This window comes from Oratosquilla oratoria, chromosome 23, assembly GCF_046742065.1.
Source record: "Oratosquilla oratoria isolate Oo_2021 chromosome 23, ASM4674206v1, whole genome shotgun sequence".
Lineage (NCBI taxonomy): Eukaryota > Metazoa > Arthropoda > Malacostraca > Stomatopoda > Squillidae > Oratosquilla > Oratosquilla oratoria.
Window position 1 is genome coordinate 5943463 of NC_134799.1, and position 23878 is coordinate 5967340.

Sequence of the window (23878 nt, forward strand, 5' to 3'; positions counted from 1 at the left end):
GAAATGTAGATTTTAGGAATAAGTTAGATGGAGGAAAAGAGGCGGGAAAGAAAGAGAGAGAGAGAGAGAGAGAGAGAGAGAGAGAGAGAGAGAGAGAGAGAGAGAGAGAGAGAGAGAGAGAGAGAGAGAGAGAGAGAGAGAGAGAGAGAGAGAGAGAGAGAGAGAGAGAGAGAGAGAGAGAGAGAGGAAGTAGGTCACAGTGGCACGACCAAACATACAAAGTCCCACAATAAGTTAGCACCCTACCTATCTACACGCTAGCAAAAGCTTCACCTCATTAAAGGAAGACAAAACGAAAGACAAAACAAGCGGAAACAGTTTTATCCAACAACAACAAAGTCGATCAAATGTAGCGAGTGAGGTGGAGTGGGAGAGGGAGGTGGAGGGAGAGGGGGAGGGGGAGTGTGAGGGTGAGGATTAAGTCCAGGAGTGGGTGGAGTGAGATGCAGGAGTGTGATTTGGTACGTCTTCATACATTTTCTTTACTATTACTATTTACTTATTTATTTATTTATTTATGTATTTGCAGGAAAGTTGGACATAGGCCCAATCTTACTTTAGCTGAGTAAAGGTGACCACGGCATAATCTATTAGATATGTATGACACTTGAGCAAAATAAAAAGAAAAAGAGAAAAAAAAACAAGGGAGAAAGAGAGGACAGATAAAGGCAGATGTATAGATAAGAGAGAGAGTGAGAGACAGAGAGACAAAGAGAGAGATAGAGATAGAGAGAGAGAGAGAGAGAGAGAGAGAGAGTGACAGAGAGAGAGAGAAAGAGAGAGACGTTCGTATACTTAACCAGACAGATCCTTCCCACTCTCCCGAATGTTGAAATACCGAAGCTTAACCTTACAAAATCGCCACTAGTGTACAGAATGTGTCGGTCTACCGAAAATATATAAACAAGATAATTATAGATAAGAATAAAAGGAAATTCAAGATTTTATCTACTATCCATGATATTAGGCATAAGTATATACAGTATACACATATATATATATATATATGTATATATATATATATATATATATGCGAGTTGAATGTTTTAACACATTGGTAAGATAAACTGATTATCCAACTGTCTATCATCGTCTTCATGGTCAAGAGGATCACATTACAGACAGTGATCGCGTAATATACTTATCTTCGATCTTTTTTTCTCTGATAGTGGAATCTTCATTTATTTATATATATATATATATATATATATATATGCATATATTTATGCATATATATATACATATATATATAATATATATATATATGTATATATATATATATGTGTGTGTGTGTGTGTGTATGTGAAATATAGACATATAGAATGGTAAATCATCTAGTGGCCATTCAAAACAAGTCTTTTTACCATCTTGAAATTATGTCCGTTTTATTCATTCTCTGACCAATATCCTCAGGAGCAGAAACAATTTTCGTCCATGTACATAACGGCAGTCAAGACTCACCCAAACATTTTCTAACTTGTGATTGCAATAGAAGTGTCCAGCAAAGTTTAGACTGATTTATGAATGGCCTTGAACTTGCTTCAAGTCACGAAAAATCCCCACAGCTTTTCTCAAAGTTTGAAGGACATTTCAATTAATGATGGAACTGACATCGTCAGATATACTGGCTTGTACTTCTAATTTTCAACAAGAAGGGAGAGAAACACAAAGGAACACAAAGGAAGAACAAACAGCGACAGTCCTACTGGCCGGCTGTTAGTGTTATCTATACTAATCTAGAATGAAGAAACAGGACAGCGAGAATTTTCATAGTAAAAAAGAACTAAACACTACTACTACCACTATCCTATCCAATTAGATGCCGAGGAAGGGGGAGGAGGAGAGGAAGAGGAGGAAAGGGGAAGAGGAAAAGAGAAAGAGGGAGAGGGAGGGAAGGGAGAGAAGAAGAAGGAGGAGGGGAAGGGGAGGGGAGCGGAACGGTAAAAGAGGAAGAGGGGAAAGAAGGGAAGAGGAGAAGGAGGGGAAAGAGGAGGAGGAGGAGGGAGAGGGGGAGGGGAAGGAGAGCTCATGGGAAGGGGGAAAGAGAAAAACGGGGGAAGAAGGAAAGAGGAAGAGGAGAAAGAGGAGGAAGAGGAAAAGGGTAAGGGGGAGGGGAAGTGGGAAAGAGAAAGAGGGTGAAGAAGGGAAGAGGAGAAGGAGGAGAAAAAGGAGGAAAAGGGAGAGAGGAAGGGGAGGGGAAGGGAGAGAGGAAGGGGACGGGAAGTGGGAGAGGAAGGTGAGGGGAAGGGGAGGGGAGGGGAGGGGAGGGGAGAGGAAGGGAAGGGGAAGTGGAGGAGGAGGGAAGAGAAGGAGGGGGAAGAAGGGAAGAGAAGAAGGAGGAGGAGAAGGAGGGAAAGGGGGAGGGGAGGGGAGGGGAGGGGAGGAGGGGAAGGGGGAGAGAGAAAGAGGAGGGAAGAAGGGAAGAGGAGGAGGAGGAAGAGGACGGAAAGGGGGAGGGGAAGGGGAAGGGGTGGTAAAGGGGAAAAATGGACGAGGAGGAGGAAGAGGAGGGGGAAATGTGAGGGGGAGGGGAGGGGAGGGGAGGGAAAGGGAAGGGGAGGAGGAGGAGAAAGAGGAGGAGAAGGAGGGGGAGGGGAGAGGAGGAGGAGGGAAGGGGGAGGAGGAAGGGGAAAGAGAGGGGGAGGGGGAGGAGGAGGAGGAAAGAAAGGGGGAGGGGGGAGGAGGAGGAGGAGGAGGAGGAGGAGGAGGAGGAGGAGGAGGAGAAGGAAGTAAGCCTCGCGTCTGCGCAGGAGCTCCTGTCCTTGATCTGACCAGGGAGTGAATGACGTCATCATCCAGGAACGAAGATGACTCAGGAACTGACTGCCGGAGGCGACGACGAAGTATGTCGAAAGGTCGGCGTGAGGCGTATTATCGGGTATTGCGTAGTGACAGTTTCTGTCATTCGGAACTTCCCAATATTCGCAACGAATTGTTCGCAAATTGAGAACATTCGAAAATACCAAAAGAGGTTTCTGTTCTTTTATATTAAAATGATAATGATAATTTCGAAATTTGGAGAGTTCTGAGTTTTAGATTTCCAATGAAAATAATTGTTGTCTTTGTATATGTTTTAGAGCATCCGAAAAATGGGATAAAATTCACATGAAAAAGTCTTAATCTAACCTAACTACCTAACCTAATCCAATCTAACTCTTCCTATTCAAAACTGCGATCTCTCGCTGTGGCTTTACTATAATAATTATTATTAATTTTATTAACATTATCATCATTATCATTAGTAGTAGTATTGATATTATTATTATTATCATTATCATTGTTATTATTTACCGTTCACGCTGAAATCAATCACAAAATTCGTGTCACCTCCGAAGAGTTGGCAAGCCTGCAGACGACTTCCATTTCATCGACAATCCTTCTGATTACTCGATGCATTTGCCAAGTTTACATTTTCTCTCGAAAAAATAACATTTCTTTATTTATTCTGTAACTTTATCACATTTTTATTTCATCTGTGAACTTAATATATTTTATTTTTCGTTTATTTAATGCGTTTTTATTATCTTTAGATTCCTGGAATGACCCTGAAAAGATAATCAGACCTACCAACTTTCGATTATCTTTCGTCCCATTGGATGTTGAGTAAAAGCATAGCAGATAACATTGTTGGAATGATGGTGATAACAGGATCTCTCTCTCTCTCTCTCTCTCTCTCGTGTAAATTACCTCTGATATATTTAGCTTAAATCGTTATCACATTGGACAATTTTCCCTTCGACTCTTGGAGCAGATATGCAGCCCACAGTTCTCGGGACGGAATCTGTTATACTGGAGGAAAATAATTTTTTCTCCAGCATATCAAATGACATTCTATGCAGTGATTTAACGAAGGAATAAGTGCTGGAGATGGACGAAACCGTTGATTAATTGGAGGTTGGAGGAAAAATAGCCCAGTGTGATACCGCCTTTACTCAATATGCAACGATTATGATGTTTACTACTGGGTTCCCAAGCAAGTTCAGATGAATGATCAACATTCATCGTAATATGAGATCTACCTTACACACACACACACACACTTGTGGCGCAGTTGGTAGCGTTCCCGGCTGCCACTACGGTGGTCCGGGTTCGAATCCCGCCCAGGGCTGAAAGAATTTCAGTATCACTGCGCTGCAAGTCGTTACTCGAACTCTCGTGGGCGGGGAGTTTGGGATGTGTGTGCGTGTAAGGTCACATCATTACCCATAGACTGGTCATATATGAGCTCTGAGCTCTCTTCCGGGAGGGAAATAATTGTCGATCACGAGTCTAGCACGTGATTCAAGACCATGGTGAATCACACACACACACACACACACACACACACACACACACACACACACACACACACAAAAATATATATATATATATATATATATATATATATATATATATATATATATATATAAAATCGCTCGTAACAGCGATGTAATTCAAAGAATGAGGTCAGGCCGTCGCGAGCTTCATCTGTTTTTTTTTTTGTTTTTTTTTTCCTCAAATGCCAAGAGACAGAGGAAGCAACTGCCATCATTCCTTCAGTGGACAAACATCTGATTTCCTGACCTGACAAGAACCTGAGACCCCGTGACCTTGGATCAGGTCAACCAGCATCGAGAGAGGTAGAGTTCTACGATTTGCCACCGTCGTCTATATAGGAATGGTCGCCAAATCTTGTGCAGATAGGAAGCGAGACCAGGAGGAGTACCTGTTGCCAAAGCCGTCAACTTTGCAAAATTATGCACTTGGACTGCTGGGAATCGGAGGAAGTGCGTGATTCGAACCTATCCATAAGCGAATTCAAATATCGTGGTTTATCCATGTCTCGTGCGATGTTCTAAATTTCGTTTTTATTATTTCCATGGTGACTTTTTACAGTCTAAACTTTGAATGGAAATGAAGACATCAATCTTTTTTTTTTATCGTCTGGAATCAGGATTCAGTGCAAGAAAACTGAAAACTTTAGAAAAAATATCTTTGAAACGTTATATTCAATTCAGCATGTGTGTGAGCGCATGTGTGTGTATGTGTGTGCGATTCACCATGGCCTTAGATCACGTGTTGGACTCGTGATCGACATTTTTTACCATCCCGGAAGAGAGCTCAGTGTGTGTGTGTGTGTGTGTGTGCGCGCGCGCGTTCCTGTCGGCATGCTCTTCTTTTGTATTTGAATAAAGAAATAGAATAAATATATAATGATAAATAATAAACAAATAGATAAAGAATAGTAATCTCTAACAAAAAATATCGAACTGTACTACATTGCACTACCTCTGCAGGAAGTTTCTTCCATTCATTTACTATACGGTTGGCGAAGTTGTTTCTACCACTTCCAAATTAAAATCTACTTCCTGACAGTTCGAGATCATTACTCCTTATCTGATTCGCATTCATTGTGAAATTTTCTTCACTTTTGTCAATTCCCTTTAGAATTTTAAAGACATGTATCAAATCAGCCCTGAATCTACGCTTTTTTAGGGAAAATAAAGTCGTATGTTTTGGTCGATTTTCGTATGATTTATTTTTGATATTTGGAATCAGTTTTGTGGCTCGCCGTTGTACTTTTTCCAATCTGTCAATGTCTTTAATGAGATTCGGTGACCATATGGATACAGCATATTCCAAATGTGGACGAAATAACGATTTATATAGCTTAATAATGATATAAGGACTTAAAATCAAAAGATCGCGCAATCAGTTCTAGAATCGTACTTGCTTTCTCTGAGGCGGAAGTACACTGCTTAGGTGATCCGAGATCATTACTGATGATTACGCCGAGATCCTATTCACTATCCACTTTTGTTAATGAATTTCCAAATAAATTATAATCGTATTTGTTGTTATCTTACCTGTGTGCATAACCTTACATTTACTTGTGTTAAATTTCATCAGCCATTTTTTAGACTACTGCTGTAGTTTAACTAAATATTCTTGAATATCTAATTTGTTTTAGAGATCATTTGCCATTCCGCATAGTTTTGTGTCATCAGCAAAATTTAGAGACAGCAGATTTCAGTCCATGGTCTATATTATTTATAAATACTTCGAATAGAAGTGACCCAAGAACGGAACCCTGAGGAACTCCACTCGTAACATTTTTTTCATCTAGAAGTTTTGCCATTCAAAACAACTTTCTGTTTACGATCATTTAACCAATTATAAGTCCTGCTTAATATGATACCACTAATTCCGTGTGAAGCTAATTTAGTAAGTTGTCTTTCGTGCAAAACGGTACCAAAAGCTTTCGCCAGTCCAGATATATTAAATCTATATTGTTTATTTTCGTCATAGTTTGAAATGACTATTGTAGAACCCGAGTAGGTTAGTCAAGCAAGAACGTTTCCGTCTGAATCCATGCTGGCTATCATTTATTAAACAGTTGCTTTCTAAATGGTGTTCGATAGCATCTCTGATGATACTTTCCATAATTTTTTTCTACGACTGAGGTTAAACTTATAGGCCTGTAGTTCATTGGCTTCTTTTTGTGACCCTGTTTGAATATAGGGATAACGTTAGCTAGCTTCCATTCCCTTGGGGCATCTCCGGATCTGCTTTTTTTTTTTATAATTTCTAATGGAACAACAATCTCGTCTTTCATTTCCTTCAGTATTATCGGATGCCAACCGTCAGGCTCTGGAGACTTATTAACTTTGAGTTATTATACACGTCTTATCTAAACATGATTATCTAAACTTGATTAATGGCACCCAACATTCATTTCTAAGTAAACATATTCTCTCCACCAGAGTTTGCCTCAACCAGCCTAAAATATATATATTATATATATATATATATATATATATATATATATATATAAATATATATATATGTATATATATATATATATTATGGGAAAGGTGGAGGGGGAAACACGGGTCTTTATCTGATTATCGAGTTTATTCCTGACCGGTTTCGCTTACAATAGCTTCTTCAGAAGCTATTGTAAGCGAAACCGGTCAGGAATAAACTCGATAATCAGATAAAGACCCGTGTTTCCCCCTCCACCTTTCCCATAATTTGTCCCAATGTCTCTCTCTCTCTCTCTCTATATATATATATATATATATATATATATATATATATATATATATATAAAACAAAATTAAATAGAATACGAATGAAATAAACACGATTAGAATAGAATAAGTAACATCAAAAGAGGGGAGGAAGGCGCAGGGCCCTCATATGGGGGGGGGGTAGGGGGGAATATCCCCTGAGGCGGCACAATTAGGGAAGCGGCAATTCTAGTCTGGATATGTCGTCCACAAGGCTGACAAAATAATTATAATAAAACATAGGTCAAAAGAGCCCTGAATATTTTAATACGAATTTTGCGTTAGAATCAACAGAATATGAAATATTTTCCCCTTATCCTTTCTGCAATAGGGACATTAAATAAAAAAATCAAAATCTGTTTAAGTATTTATCAAGCCAATGGCTAAAGCAGGCTTTATGGGATGAAAGAGAGGGAAAGTGGTGATGGGGGAGGGGGGAGTTTTTTGTTTTTTTTTGAGTGAAGTATCATTCCCACGGGCTTTGTTTGAGCTCATGCAAGATGGGTGTGAGTGGGGGGGTGGGGGGTGAGGGGGTGTCGCTGAGAACTATGACCTAGGGCGGCACTTAAGCAATGTAAGGGGCTCTGAGAATGGGGCTCCGTTGGGTGTTCGTAAAAATAAATAAATACATAAATAAATAAATAAAGAATAATAAAATAGATAAATAAATAAATAAAATAAATGAATAAAATAAAATTAAAATAAAAGTTACATGCGTCCTCACTGGTAGGAAGTACAATTTACATGATTATGTTCAGCCTGAAGTTCATTAAAAGGTCACGGAAACTTCATGACAGTCTCTGTAGGATTAGATCCCACAAACGAGAACACCAAGGGACTCCTAAAATCCTTCAGGACACCTCAGTGACGCAAACCTCTGAGGATTAATCATTCTTTCCTCTGTTCTTGTTTCTGTGTTGACTTCGACTTCAACCGCGTCACTTCCGGTCCACAACAGGATTCCCACCTGGTGACGTCACCGGAAACATCCTGGTCCCGTATGTCCTTAGTTGCGGGTTCGAATCCCGCGCTCCTCTCCGATTTCCAATAGTGACTGTTAGTTACCTGCCCCAAAGGTGACGGCTTCGGCCGCAGTTATTCAGCGCCTCCTAGCGTAGGCTCTCCTCACCTTTCCTGCGTTTGAGCTTCGGAGATGTGTTTTGGGGGACAATGGCTCTCACGTTGCTTTGCAATTCCACTCTTGTTTGATCATTCTCTGGATCCAAAGCGTTCGCTACTCCAACTCCCTCAACCCACAAAGTGAAAGATTTCATCACCACACACGCGTATAGAAAATGATACTTGACACACACACACACACACACACACACACACACACACACACACACACACACACACACACACACTATATATATATATATATATATATATATATATGCAGAAAAACCATCAAGGAAAATGATGAAATGATGACCGAGCGCTTTCGTCTATTTAGACATCCTCAGGGTATATATATATATATATATATATATATATATATATATATATATATATATATACAATCATATATACGGTATATGTACACGCCTTCATATGTATCGTAACTTGTTTCCCTTTTCCTAAGGCCTCATAGGAAAAGAATCCAACAATGGGAAACAGAAGAGGCATCGCAACAACACCTCTATCAAGAGGGAAGGTGTTTCCGCATCTCACTCAGGTTTTGCAACCTCCCTTTGTGCACAGGGGCAGCATGGGTGATAGGCCAAGCCACTCCAACTCCCCTCCCTTGTGTGCCAATGAGTTGCAATTGAAACACGCTCACAAACACTCACACAAACACACAGTCGCATACGCAGGGATATATGTAAACACAAATGTGTACATATTCACGTACACACATATTCGTACTTACACACACACACACACACACACACACACACACACACACACACATACACACAAATACGGCAAGGTCATCGTCCTCGGTACTTCACAGGCAACCGTGCATGCTGATCGGCCACCCGAACGACCGCCGGCAGTCCACGAGGAGGAGGAAGAGGAAGAGGAGGAGGAGGAGGAGGAGGAGGTCACCATGAGATACCTTGGGCCGCCGCCAGAAATCCGGCAGCACTGGCGCTCGCGCGAACCCCATCAGGATCTAAAATGAGCTTCGGCGTGCAAATGGGCGGGTGAGGGGTGGGGGTCTGCGGGGGGCAAAACATTCAGAGCAACTTCTGTGCGTTGACTGCCATGTTAACCCGTAATAACTAAGAACCTGCCCGGTAACTAAACTGGTCCCTCCTTCTCGAGAGGCACCGAGGAAGCACTTGCGGAGTGGCAGAGAGTGGCACTTACTCTTGGCACTTGGAGCAAGAGCCACAAGGTCGTTCGTCTGTTTTCCCGGTGACCAAAGAGATCGTAAAAATCCCGAACTCCCCACGCTCACTTCGTCCTTCCCGGTGACGTCATCATAGCACGGCTCTCGCTATTGGTGGAATCGCGAGGCGAGGTAAGGGTATAACGTTATGATGGGCAAGGCGACGATAGCAACTATGGCTTGGGTTGGGAGGAGCGCCTCTTGAATCCAAATGCTCTGTCTGAACACAGACACGCAAGGTGGTCATTAACTCTCGCACACACACACACACACACGTTAGAACCATCCTTGACTATGCGGTACAGTTTTGGTCTCCGTCCTATAGAATGGACATCAATTCACTAGAATCAGTACAGAGAAGAATGATCAAAATGATACATGGACTCAGAAATTTGCCTTACGAAGAGAGGCTTGGGCACCTTAACTTACACTCTCTAGAAAGACGCAGAGTGCGGGGTGATCTAATAGAGGTGTTCAAGTGGATCAAAGGCTTTAACAAGGGTGATGCAAACAAGGTCATCATATTAAAACAACAGGGCAGGACTCGCAGTAATGGATTTAAACTAGACAAATTTAGATTTAAGAAGGAAATAGGCAAGAGTTGGTTTACTAATATGGTGGTCAACGAATGGAATAGACTTAGTCACAATGTAGTGAGCGCTGAAATTATCAGTTGTTTTAAGAAACGGTTAGACAACTTTATGGATGGGGATGACAGGTGGTGATGAATATGGAGCTGTCTAGTGTAGACCTTATGGTCTCTTGCAGTCTCCTTCATTCTTATGTTCTTATGTTATGTTCACACACACACACACACACACACACACACACACACACACACACACACACACACACACACACACACACACAATAAAGAGAGAAAGGTAAAGTTGGGACTACACGTGAATTTGTAGCCACAAGCGTTGCTTCAATGTCTTGCACCATGCATGACAAAGAACTTCGAGTAAATTGCAAAGAACTTTCCTCCTAAAGTCGAAATCTGGATTCGAATTTCATGAATTTTAGAACGTCAGCAGATTAAGAAGAGGGGACCAGGTAGAGGGCGGCTCTAGTGTTCCAAATATATATATATATATATATATATATATATATATATATATATATAAATATATATATATATATACATAAGCAACAATAATCATAATGAATGCGTGAATAAAGATTTTGCAGAAACCACATGGAAATCAAAAGAATGGGATAATAAACGTTTTTGTCTATTAAGACATCTTCAAAGGAAAATCAATAAAAGATAACGTAAATACATAAATAAGAAAGAAACTAGGGAAAGTCACATCAACATTATACACTCCGTGGGGTGCCGTGGAGCTACACAAATAAAAAATATATACATATATATACACACCTACAAATATATACATAAATACATATATACCTACATATATGAATAATAATGAATGAATAAATAAATGATGGACATAAATGTAGACAATCGCTCACATGTAACGTGAATGAAATTGATAGAATTGAAATAGAAAAAATAATACCAAAGAGGGAAGGTTAGGATCCCTTAGGTGCTTTAAAAAAAAAAAAAAAAAAAAAAAAAATACGTGACCTCATCCCGAAGTATTCAAGAAGTCGAAACGTTCCACTTTTTATTAATGTCATTAATTCTTTTTACGCGAATCAGCTCAGCTCAATGACCCTGTCACATTGATGACTGCATGTGCGTGTGTGACTGAGTAAATGGGTGAGTGGGTGAGCTAGTGGGTGACCGATTTCAATTTCATCCAATATCACGGTACGTTCGATCACCATTAAACTTGACTGTCTTTGAAATCTTTATCATCTCCTTTCCCTTCCCGCCTCTCTCTCTTTCTCTCCATCTCCCTCACCCCTTCTCTCTCTCTCTCTTTCTCGCTCCTTAAACCGTTCGAGAAGAGAATGTTGGCACTTCACTCTATTCGGAGATCATACCACTGCTTCATATTCTGATCTAGGGCGTATCAGCCATTCTTTGGCTTTTTCATTATCTTGTCCTTGCAGTGAAAACTTTGTCGGTTTTGCTGACATGTTTGTTAGGTGACAAGTTGTACATGACCAATACTCCTAGATCTTTTCCTTTTTGATTTTGTAACGGATTCATTTCCCATTGAATAATTCACTAGTGTTTTTTTTTTTTTTTTTAGGTTTTACTTGTGTGCCTGTATAAACATATATATATACATATATATATATATATATATATATATATATATATATATATATATATATATATATATATAAACATATATATACACACATCCAGATAAATCACAAAACTGGCACGTGATCCAATAATTTGCCAGTAACCACTAAGGAAAACAAGAAACCTGAAATTCCCAAGCGCTTTCGTGTATTTCTCATCTTCAGATGAGATACACGAAAGCGCTTGGGGATTTCGTATTTCTTGTTTTCCTTGGTGGTTACAACAAAACATATATGTACATGTGTGTGTGTGTGTGTGTGTGTGTGTGTGTGTGTGTGTGTATGTGTGTCTGCATACGTACAGGGAACATAACACCTTTAATGCATCAAGATAACACCTACGCCAACATCTGCGCTGTGTGGTCCATCAATCAGTTTCGTACTTCGCTTTTGACACAACCGCTGGACCCGCAATTTCATAATCTTTAATCCGATAAAGATTATCATAGACTAATATCATTTACGCATGAATTAAATGTAATTTACTTAAAGATGTACGATAAAAAATGTGCCCAAAATACGTAAGCATACACACAGGCACAAACACGGATACACGTAATCAAATCAGGCTGTCACGAAGCTTCGATCCCGGGCCCCTCAGATCACAGCTTCCGTCTGTAACCACTTTGCCACGCAGAGCATCTAAAAGAGCCGTAACCAGGTATGAACTAATACCCTGGACTGGGAGAGAATGAAATCTACAGTCAGATAGCTCCCGTTCTAAGGGACTTTACTGTAAACTAGTGATAGGTTATATAACAGATACACCTGTTTACATGCAAATGTGCATACACATATAAGGACGCACAAAAATAATAATAATGATAATAATAAAGCTATGTTTGACCGATGGAGAGATAAAGACGGGGAGACACGAGCGTAAATATTTTTCTGTTTCTTGTAATCAGGTAAAAGGAAGAGGGCAGTGCCTACCTTACCTCCTGCTGGCAGGGTTATGTAGAAAAAAAAATCACTGCTACTACCGCAAAAAATAAACAAATGGATAAATAAAAATAAAGTAAATAAATAAAACTGAATAAATAAAATAAAATTAAAAAGATGATAATAAAATGAATAAATAAAATAAAAAATAAAATGAAAAATAAAATAAAACAAAATGAAATAAAATTGAATATAAATAAAATGAAACAAAATAAAAACAAAATAAAGCAGATAGATTAAAAAAAAAAAAAAAAAAAATCTTTCCCACCAGGTCCCTACCCCGACTGCTAAGCTTCCGGATCCCTTCCACCCCAAATTGTACTTGGGGTGATGTCACGCCCCCCCCCTCCCCCTGCGTCCTGTCCATAGATTCCACGGACCACGATGACGTTTTACGTCAAAGGAGGTTAAGTTGGGCTAGGTTAGTTGAGGTTATGTTAGGTGATATTGGGTTAGGTGAATTTAAGTTAGGTTAGTTTAGATAATATTTTGTTGAGTTAGGTAAGAGTAGGTTAGGTTGTATTAGGTTAGGTTAGGTTAAGTTCGGTTAGTTTAGATTGCGTTAGTTTAAATTAGGTTAGGTTTCCTTAGGCATGATTAGGTTAGGTTAGTTTAGCTTAGATTAAGTTAGATTGAGTTTCCTTAGGTAAGATTAGGTTAGGCTAGGTTAGTTTAGATAAAGTCATATTAAGTTAGGTTAGGTTAGGTTAGTGCAACTATTCTGAAATCGGGCAAGAGATCAAGTCAGGTGGGGAAAGGGACCCGATGAGAAACAATCCCAATCATTTGCACTCCTCCCCCCCCCCGCACCTTGCAAGGCGGACTGGGGGTGGGGGGGGGGGTGAGGCGGGGCAAGCGAGTTCTTTGCGGCACACATTCCCTCGGCCACGCGAAGCTTGAAATACTTCAGCGGCGCGACCAAGTTCCCCCAGGCTCTCTTACTCTACGTACTGGGACCCGTAAACACCGCTACATCAGGTCTGTACGTAGCACCACTACCTACTCCTCGTGTATACACAAACACGCGCACACACACGTGTGTACGTATAATTAAACGCACGTATGTAAAATGGGTGTAACAAAAACAAATGTAGGTTTGTAAACATAGGCACGCATATGTGCATACACATACGTAAATGTCTATAAACTTGTATATGCATGTATGTGTGCACGCATGCCTACACAAACATACATGCAAAAACATACACGCGAAAACGTACAAACACGTGCACACATAACACATGTTTATATCATATTACTTCGCTATTCGTTTGTTTTAACAGTTTTAACACGTCCCCTACGATGAACGGGGAAGAAGGAAATAGACAAGAACTGGCTTACTAAAAGCGCGTTTAACGAATGAAATTTACTTAGTAACCATGTAGTGAGCGCTGAAACTATCAGTTGTTTTAGGAGAAGATTAAACAACTTTATGGACAGGGATTACAGGTGGTAAGGGTCATGTAAACTATATGGTCTCTTGCAGTGTTCTCCATTCTTATGTTCTTCTGTTGTTATATCTTATAGCCTTGGTTCTGGTTGACCCTGGAAGGTGCTATTCTCTTGCAGTGTCCTCCATTCTTATGTTCTTCTGTTGTTATATCTTATAGCCTTGGTTCTGGTTGATCCTGGAAGGTGCTATTCATCTTAGAATAAGTCCATGTATTTGGATGGTCGAGCTCCACTTCGATGGAAGGACCCAGAAATTCGAAGGTCTTCAAAGTCTTCATTCTTGTAAAAGCGTTTCAAAAGATGGACCTGGTTAGAACACAGTATATTTCTTGATAGCAACATGGGGCGATTACACAAAAAATTGCAAATGGTTGTGTGGGTCTTCAAGTTTTGTTAACCATTTTAAAACTCTATGATCGGTTTTTTTTCGTGTAGTAAGCGCTTTATTCACGTTCGGTTTGTGGCTGCAGAGGTATAGCGATTTCAAATCGGATCAATCGTTTTGAAACACCCTGTGCAGACACTCCTCTGCTTACGAACTTTCAGACATACGAAACCCCAAGCCTACTTGACCAAATTCAAAAGTAAGAAATCCAACATTGAAGTAATTAATATTACAACTTTTGTTTTGTTTTATGTATCATTAATGTGTTTTAGGATAAGGAGACATGCATTAACTTTATATCATATTTATGCACGTAGATTTGAGTACCTTAAAATTATGTCAAATACCGACTTACGGACACTTCGAGTTACGAACGGCCGTTCGGAACGTAACTCGTTCGTAAGTCGAGGAGTGTCGCACTTCGATCTAGTCTTCTGCGCTTCCGAAGTCTGGGGGAAGTGATATCGAAGTCCAGGTGATATCGAAGTCCAGGTGCTATCGAAGTGATATCGAAGTCGCGTGCTTCTCGGGTCTTTTCTTCACTCACGTCCTGGGTGACCTCGACTGACCTCTCCGGGACGAACTGGGTCATTCTTGCCACGTTTAAGGCTTTTGTTCTAGTTAATATCAGACGATTTTATTCATATTAAGGAAACGTCATTTTTGAGCAGTAGAGCTGCTAATGAATCCTGTTACATCAAGCACACACACACACACACACACACACACACACACACACACACACACACACACACACACACACCAAAGATCGGTCTACATATGACCTCTGAGCTTTCATCCTGAAGGGTAATAATTGTCGATCACTAGTCCGACACGTGATCCAGGATCGTAGTGAAAACACACACACACACACACACACACACACACACACACGCATACGCGCGCGCCGAAGATCCTTGCAAAGCCATGTACTCTAAGTTGGACCCTGTTAGAACCCTCTCTGCCTAGGGAACTGAAGTGTGGCCAAAAGAACGTAGCCCACCCGCAGCCCTGAAGAAGCCACTTTCATAACTCCATCGACGATAGTGGAGGAGCAAGGAAAGGGGGGAAGGGGAAGAGAAGTGGAGTGAGGGGAGGGCATCATGGTACAGAGGGTAAAGACCCTCATCTGACGCAATGACTGTTGGTTCGCGCCTTTTACTGGTTGTGAACTTGTCTGTAAGGAAGAGATTCGTTGAAGCGTCTTTTCCTCCGAGCAGTTCTTCTTGCTCGTCTTGCAGCACCAGGGATGAAATAAGTGATCCAAAAATACGAAATGATGATCTACTGATTGTATACAAGAACCTACAATCCTAACCTAACCTACAAAAAATATATACCTACAAAAATAAACACAATACGAAACAAAAAAGAAATAAAAAAGATAATTTAAAATATAACAGTAAACGAATTCTAATTACATCAGATAAATTGAAAAAATATATAATTACAATCGGAGAGGAAAGAGTCCTTCCGTAGAATCTAAAGAAATTCCATAAAGATCAATTTGTGTCTTAAAATATAGGAACTCCACCTTTCGCAACCGTCCCCGACACGATGGTCTGATAACGGGACCTCATATACACGCCTTATCAGCACTATCTTTGATTCCTGGGAAATCCTCACGAGATAAGGTGGTAACGATACATTGCAGATAAGGTCAACAGAACCTTCCTTGTACTGATGATGGCTATTGGGAACGAGCTGTGCTGATTGTGACTACTGGGAACAAGCTGAACTGGGGACATGCAGAACCTGTGCCCAGGGTTTGTTCCCGGAAAGAACAGCAAACGTCTCCACGAGCACAGAAAAAAAAAAAAAAAAAAAATGAAAAAATTAAAAAATTAAAAAAAAAAAAAAAAAAAAAACGGAAAATGGGGAAAGTAAGTGCACGTCCCAACACCGAGGACCCTCCCATTTCTATTAAGGTGTCCCGATTATTTCCGCTACCGAGTTCAAACCAGTAGTTTACTAGAGCGTCCGACACCACTCTAACAGCTACAGCCTCTCTTTTCCACTGCCCCTATGCTCCTCTGACTAGCTACACTATCCCACCTCCCCTCTCCACAAGGTGTGTCTTACATACATGTAAACACCACCGCACAGGCTCAAACAAAGCCCGTGGGAGTGACATTTCACTCCCAATTAAAAAATAAAAGAGTGCGCCTCAATGAGATGATCTTTTTTTCATCACAATAAAGCCACTGAATGCTGTTAACACACTGAAAGCGGGTACAGACTCTCTGTGTCGAGGTCCACCTTCATCGAGACGATTCTGTTCACTCAAGAGCTCCCACGGCGTTGGAGTCCAGAGATCTCCCGCGCGCCAGGAATCGAGTAGAACCCGAATATCCGAACTCGATATCCGTATCCGAGCCACGCATGGCACTGTGAGCCCCCGAGTGCCAGTGCCGGCTCAGGCATGGTGGGTCTGTCCCTCCGTCTGTCTGTCCGTTTGTTCGCCCGTCGGTCGCTCTTGTATGGTAACAGGTAGGAAGGACACGAGACGCTTTTTAAAAATGTCTCGACAGGCAGAGCTTCCCGAATAGCAACACGGTGGGGAGGTAGGAGGGGGAGGGGGAAGGGGAGGCGAGCAGAGTAGAGTAGGGAGGTGCAGGGAAGAAGAGGAAAGAGGAAGGGGAAGGGGAAGGGGAGGAGGGAAGAGTGGAGGAGAGAGGGGGGAATGAAAGAGACAACAAGGGAGAGGAGAGGAGAAGAGGAATGGGGAAGAGTAGGAGGGGAGGAGAAGGGAGGAGAGGAGAAGAGGGGAAAGGGGGAAGGGGTAGAGAGGGGAAGGGAGGGAAGGAGAAGGGAGGAGAGGGGATAGGGGGAGGGGAGGGGAGGAGAGGGGGAGGTGAGGTGAGAAGGGAGGAGAGGGGATGGGGGAGGGGAGGGGAGAAGATAGGAGAGAAAGCGAGAGGGGAAGAACGGAAAGGGAAGGAAAGAGGGGAAGAGAGAAGGAAGGAAGGAATGGGATGGGAAGGAAAGGGGAGAGGGGTAGGGAAGTGGAGGGGAGGAGAGGAGGACAGAGGTGAGGAGAGAGGAAGGGAGGAATTGGGAGGGAAGGCGAGGGTCAAGGAGTAATAACGACGACGACGATGACGACAACGACAACGACGACGACGAAGACGACGACGTTGCAGCTCGGAGACAGAAGCCTGAGTGCCGCAACTGCCGCAGCCGCCGCAGGCATTCGCCAGACATCTCCAGCATGCGGTACGGGGAACACGAGAGGTATGAGAGCGCGAGGAAGAAGAAGAAGAAGAAGAAGAAGAAGAAGACGAAGAAGAAGAAGAAGACGAAGAAGAAGGCGAAGAAGAAGAAGACGAAGTAAAGAAGAAGAAGAAGAAGAAGAAGAAGACGAAGAAGAAGAGGAAGAAGAAGAAGAAGAAGAAGAAGAGGAGGAAGAAGGAGGAGGAGAAGAAGATGCAGTAAAGAAGAAGGCGGGAAGGAGGGGGAAGGAGCAAGTGAAGAGAGGAAGGAGGAAGCAGAAAGGAGTGAAGGAAATGAGAGGAAGAGGGGGAAGGAGGAGAGGAAAGACAGACAGATACATAGATGATAGATAGAGAGAAAGAGAGAGAATGAGAGAGAGAGAGAGAGAGAGAGAGAGAGAGAGAGAGAGAGAGAGAGAGAGAGAGAGAGAGAGAGAGAGAGAGTGTTACTGGCAACAAGCAAAGGTAACTGGAGACAAGCGAGACCCTGACAAGAATAGATACGGCGGTACTGTTACAACCAGAGTAGAAAAAAAAAAATCTAAAACAGCGACAGAACCAAAATACCACAATTTTCGTAATCTGTTCACTGAATTGACAGCCATTAGATAAATGAGGAATTAATAATAAAGAAATAAATAAGTAAATAGATACAGAATTTTATCAATTGGTCAATAAATACACAAGCTCACAAACCAACAAATAAATTAATAAATAAACAAATAAGAGAAACAATTAATTAGTGAAATGAATATGCGAGGGAATGAGTAACACACATAAGTTATATAACTACATAACAAATGAATAAACGAATAAACAAGCAAATAATAAACAATTAAGAATCTATATGAGGAAAAATATTCTTTAAGAAAAAACTAACGAAATCTCCGTCGACTTTTTTTTTTTTTTTTTTTTTTTTTTACGACCACCAGCGTCACCACTTTTCTGCAGACGATCACCACTTGCTCAGTCATCCCTCCCCCAATGAGGAGTTTCCGAAGTAGAACCTCCTCCTCGACCCTTCCTTCTCACGCTTGAGAGAAAAGCCATCTGCAGTCAGGTGGCTGAAGAAGAAGACGACGACGACGACGAAGAGCGCAATGGACGAAGACCCCCAACACCAACCAGTAGCTCTTGAACTTCCTCCTTCAACGGGAAGTGACTTACGGTCTCTAGGTAGATTATAGACCCCGAATTTATGGGCCAGGTGTGACTACGCCTCTTTTTCTTCTGAGGAGAGAAAAGAGAGAGATAATCTGGGTGGGCGATCAAGACGTTGAGACGCAGGAGGAGAGCATGGGAGAGCCAGCCAGTGGTGGTGGACAGGAAGAGACGATTCTAAAATAAAACAAATTCCTCACGCACTGTTCTCAAACCAACAACCTCCACCTCTTCCTCCTCCTCCTCCTCCTCCTCCTCTTCTTCTTCCTCTTCTTCCTCCTCTTCCACCACCACTAACGCCTTCTTCTTCTACTCATTACCACATTCTTAGTACTTCCTTCAACATGGCTCTTACTTCCTCTCCCTTCTCCATTACCATCTCTATCACCGTCATCCTTCATCCCCACAACCACCAGTATTACTATCTTGCTTCTTAGCACCTCTTCCCCTTTATCCACTCTCCTCCCTTTCATCTTTACATCTCCCTCCTCCTCTTCGTCGTCTTCTTCTTCCCATCCACCTCCCCGTTCTTCCTCCATCTCAGCTTCCTCTTCCGTCCTCCTCCTCCTCCTCCTCCTGTTTAACCTCTTCTTTGTTGTGCTGTTGCCCGGTGGCACTCGCCTCCACCGAAGAGGCACTCAACCATCAGGAGCCAACCTATCCCCATCGAAGACACGAGCCTGAGACGGTTGATGAAGAGCTCTCGTCTGGTGTTGCCTTCAAGAAGTGGAGACTCGTCGTTCTTTCTTGGGAACCAACATCGAACAACTTCGTCCCGTTCTTCTTCACACAAAGAACTTCGTTCTCAGTTCGAGACGCCGCCAGTGGCACAATACAGAACATACTGTCTTTCAAGAGCGTTCTTGTACAAAGAACATATATTTTTAGATGCTTAAAAGACTCTGGTTTGACGTAATCGTCTTGGGAAACGAGGCTGCAACACTGCAAAGTGTGGTCTTGCCCAACTCTGCTGGTTTCAAGTACTAGTAAATTCTAGTCACTGAGCGAGTATAACATCCACAAGAACGCTTCTTTTCTAGAACACATCATTTAGCCGGTAATGTGGGAACTGATCTATGTGCTATAACGATGTCAGTAGCGTTGTAGGTAAACACTCCAAGCGCCGTGGTTTTTTAGTATTAAGTTTTAATACTGGCAAACTTTAGGAGAGATTCAGTTTTTTTTTTTTTTTTTTTTAACGATGCGGCACTTCTGATGTACTTGATGAACCTCTAACCAGCAAAACGTGGTACTAATAAAGGCTCAGCCCTTGAATGGTGTTTGTGATATATAGACCCATCCTGGCGCAACAAAAACAACAGTCCAACGTTTCTTCCTGAAGAGATCTATGGGGGGAGGAAAGTGAGAAGAGTACCGTTGTTAATTAACACGAGGCTGTGGGTTTCCATTAAATGAAAGTCGAAGCGACGGTTACTATAAATAATAATAATAATAATAATAATAATAATTATAATAATAACAATAAAATAATAATAATAATAAATGACAATATCATTACTATTATTATTATTATTGATACTATTATTATTACTATTATTGTTATCATTATACCACAAAGATCATCAATAGTTCTTGCCAAGAGAAACTATTCTGCTCCGTAGATTCAAAGAAGAGGAATGACCTGCCACAGGTGACGACGGCCACGGCATCGAGATCGAAACCAGAGGCCAAAGGAGATCTCATCCGTCCTACAATGGTGTCTGCTGCAGCCACGGCAAAGCCCCAATCACACTATCACGATTCTCGTCAAATGTTGTGAGTTCTTAAACTTGCAGGACGACTTCGCCTACAGTATTCTAGACTTCACAAAGTCTACAAATCAACAATGTGTCTAATATTTGTATTCTAGGTTTAACTTCTCTTAGTTCCTCATTCAGCTTCTCAACATATGACGCAAAGGTAATATGACATTTGGAGATGGAAAATTAAAAAAAAGTTGTAAACGAAATCATTTCTACTCAAACGAACTCATTTGAGTTGTGTATGTGTGACTGGGGCTTATTAAGCGAGGAAGCTTCTTGTTAACGAACCTGTGTAAACTTCGATCTCGTTCTCGTGAGTGTGATGTCTGTGCATTCGTGCCCAGATCCATCTTTGGTCCTCGCGTTGAAGTCTCCCAGAACGCATACGCGAATACCCAAAGGCAAAAACTCGCAGCTACAATTCCCCTGATTGGAGAGTCCTCAAGTCTGCAAGTGAGCGATTCGTCCTTCCAGTTTCTACAAAACCCTTTGCCGTGTCTGTTATATGTCACCAAGGCTGATATAATACCAACAAAGGACCAAAAAACCGACAAAGTAAAACTAAATAAGCCAACAAACGAAAGGTACAAATACACCTTTCACGTGAACGTTTATAACAAGGCAATCGCAATACACAACATATAGGTCAAGAAATAAGTATCCCCCCCCCACACACACATACGGACACCAATCGCAATACACAATATATAAGTCAGAGAATCAGTACCCCACCTGCACACACACACACATACGGACAGACGCTGGCGCAAAAGCACACGAACATTCACACCCCTACCCGTTGTGTTTCTTTCCCCCCATGCCGTTCCTCTGGGAACCCCACATACCAGCATTGTCTCTTGTATAACAGTCAACATGTCTGAGGGCCTAACGCACTCTTCCCCTTTTCCAACAAGCTTTCCCACGTTCTTAAGTCACACGCCAGATTAACCACACTCATGAAAAAAAACTCCTAATGTGCAAAAACTTTTATTTTGAAAACACTTTCAGTCCTTCAATTCACTAGCATGGAAACAGTACACAAGGCTGTTGTTTTTTATTTTTGTTATTCACTTGTATATTTACTCATTTATTTCTTACTGTATCTATCAACTTTCATAAAGAAATAAAAAAAGGTTTGCCAGCACTGGAAAATACGTAATGGTTCGTGGTTTCGAACCGCTTATAGATGTCTTATAGTCTCCAAATGAGACGCCCTTACCTACTCACCCACCACGTACAAAGTGGTTTCCTAAATCGAGATCCTGACAAGTTGTATCGAGCCGCAGAACAAAGGCAGAAGGCTGCCGATCTAAAAACAGAATATACAAAACTGCAGTTGGATAAAAAAAAAACGGATTGCGTCAGTCGTCACCTACTCAAAAGAGAGAGAGAGAGAGAGAGAGAGAGAGAGAGAGAGAGAGAGAGAGAGAGAGAGAGAGAGAGAGAGAGAGAGAGAGAGAGAGAGGGTGGGGAGAGGGGAGAGAGAGAGAGATAGAGAACGAGAGAGAAAGGGGGAGAGGGAGATAAAGAGAGAGATATATATAGAAAGAAAACGCTGTGAGGAATGGCAACATTTCCATTGTCCATTTGCTATCATTGCACTCAAGAATTATCTAAAGCCAAACAAACGCATTAGTCTCATAGCAGGACTCTATGATGATCTACTAGTTTTGCAACATAACCTGACCATAATCCAACCACAACATACAATTAAATCCAAACTTGTATTTTGTGCAACATGACTCCAGACCACCAATGTTTACATTCTGAAGTCCAAACTTGTATTTTGCACAATGAGGTATTTTGTACGCAGCATCCGGCATCTTTTATTTACTTGTTTATTTATCCTAGTTCAACCCTCTTCAATTACGAGGCTCTTCATTTGCACGAGAGCTTTTAAGTATCCTCTGAATGTTGTTCTTAATCTTGTTCTGTGCTCTCTCTCTTCTGTGACGTCAGGTTCACGTGTTTTCGAAGTCTCCCTCTCTCTCTCTTTCTCTCTCTCTCGTGAAGTCAGGTTCACGTGTTTTCCAAGTGCACACTTGTCCTGTCAGTTATCATGAAGCCTTTGCATGACTTTCCCTCATTTAATTTCTCCTCCGCGACGCATAAGACAACGCCTCTACTCACTGGCAGGCACGGGCAGGAATTCGGTAAATTGATACGACACTATCGCCAATGAAGCCAACGAAACCGCCATCACTCCTTGAGAAAATACGCCAATGCAATCACTATCTATCGCTGTGGGTATTTGGTGGTATTTTGAAAACACCAGCCAATATTTGGCAGTATCTATCTTATCCTAACTTAACCTAAAATGACCTAACTTAAACTTCACATAATCTAGCCTAACCAAGCAAACTAACATAACCGAATTTACCTTAACCAAATTTCTCATGAACGTCGGGAAACGGCGATGACAACGATGATATTATTGTTTTAGTTTACCAAGAACCTTCGACAAGACAAAGGGACGGATCCATTTTCTGAGAAAATAATAATAAACAGGAAAGGTCTGGAGTCCATTGTGCTATCTATTCCTCTTCTCCTAAACGGTCCTTGTAGTAATCAATGCATCAATTTAGTAATCAATCTAGAAATTAACTTATTACCCTTTTGTGTCATGAACAACTCGACTCTTCGTGCAGCGTTCTATAAATAAGCCACCGGTGTCTATATCGAGTAACACAAGGGTCGTTTCTTGAGACAAAGACACGTCCCTGAGGAACTCCACCGTTAAGTGTTACGCACACATACACACACACACACACAGACACACAATTATATATGTGTATATATATGTATGTATATACAAACATGAACTGAAGATCCCATTATCGAAAAAATAAATGAATTTTTACGAAGATATCTATATTGCGATCATTATCTTCCATATGACGTCAGTCTCTAAGATTTTATTTGGTCAAAGGAAATGACTGGGTTAATTCAGATCACAAGACCGTTCTTTAGCTGAATGATATCGTATGTCGTCAACCAAAACAAGTTTATAACAAACGCAAAGATACACTCATGACCAACATCCACATACATATCCTTTTACATTGGAGGTCAAATGAAAACGTCATGTTAAGTTCATAAAAAGAAAATTGATGAAGGAAGAATATTATAATATCTTCTTCGAATTTCAAATTCTATGCTGCTCTGTCGACGTTATCGTGCAATGTTTTCAGACAAATCTAAATGAGTGAATATTTTCAAATTGTTTTTTGAAGTTTTTAATTCATTTATCTTTTATTTTTTTTCCATATATTCAAATTTCTTGATATTTTGTTTTTAAACATATCATTTTATTTATTCAATTATTTAGTCATTTGTCTATTTGGCAT

At 41.1% G+C, this 23878-nt stretch overlaps 1 protein-coding gene across 6 annotated transcripts in view; it reads right to left on the bottom strand.

Annotated features, from left to right (window-relative positions):
- LOC143037916 (uncharacterized) overlaps window positions 1-23878 on the bottom strand; it is a 112675-nt gene that overhangs the window by 39428 nt on the left and 49369 nt on the right. The gene's annotated exons all lie outside the window — the stretch shown is intronic.